Genomic DNA, 865 nt, shown 5'->3' with positions numbered 1-865 from the left:
CTTTCTGATAGTAAATTACCCGTGTGCTTGTTTAACAGGAAAATTTTGTGACCCAAAGAAAAAGTAAACTTCCACAATATGGGATTTTAATAATTGTTTTATCAAATGATGATAATGCAATCATTAGAAAATTCTCTCTATATATATATAGCATGAATAAAGTGTGGAACATATGATAGAGTAGCACCATCTTGAATGATTCCTTAAAAATCAAATTTCATAACTACAAGAATGGATAAATTAACTCCATGAATTAGCCAGAAATGTAGAAAACAAATTAAAGTGAAACAATGCTTGCAAGACAGCTCTTCTAGAATTTATGGATACACAATTAAAAGAGAATAGACTACATGGATCTGGCTTTAATATTATCATTAAATCACACAGGGAATAAGGCTGTTTCTAGCAAAGTTTTTAGCATAAACTGAAACTTGTATAAAGCTTAAAATTAACTTTTTTTCACAAAACTGCACTACAAAGTGCCTATACCATGCATAAATCTCACACTTACACAAATCCGAATACAAAAGGAAAGTTACATGGAAACTTTCCACAAGATTTTAGAATAAAATAAAAGCAACTAAAAACAGAAAACATGAGAAGTCAAGTCTTAAAAATTGTGTCTAAGAAAATATAGTAAATATCAAGCTACAACCAAAGACTACAATAAGATATTGAGCAGTGTTCATCCAAATGATTATGGATTTTACTAGCTATAGAAGAATGCTAAGCAGTTTGAGATCATTGTTTATTAAGTTGTTCTTCAAACTCTGGAAATTTCTTTATAAAGTGTACACAAGGAAATGTTGTTCATTTTACTCTGTGGTGCTTGTATAGATTCAATGTCAAGTTGTAGACACAGTAC

The 865-nt window shown here is 29.7% G+C and overlaps 1 protein-coding gene across 1 annotated transcript in view; it reads right to left on the bottom strand.

Moving 5' to 3' along the window:
• LOC106458959 overlaps positions 1-865 on the bottom strand; it is a 48,038-nt gene that overhangs the window by 33,531 nt on the left and 13,642 nt on the right. The gene's annotated exons all lie outside the window — the stretch shown is intronic.

The sequence above is a fragment of the Limulus polyphemus genome, unplaced genomic scaffold (genome assembly GCF_000517525.1).
Source record: "Limulus polyphemus unplaced genomic scaffold, Limulus_polyphemus-2.1.2 Scaffold538, whole genome shotgun sequence".
In the NCBI taxonomy this organism is placed as follows: Eukaryota; Metazoa; Arthropoda; class Merostomata; order Xiphosura; family Limulidae; genus Limulus; species Limulus polyphemus.
Note: the sequence above shows the minus strand (reverse complement) of the source record. Positions and strands in the feature narration are given on the sequence as shown.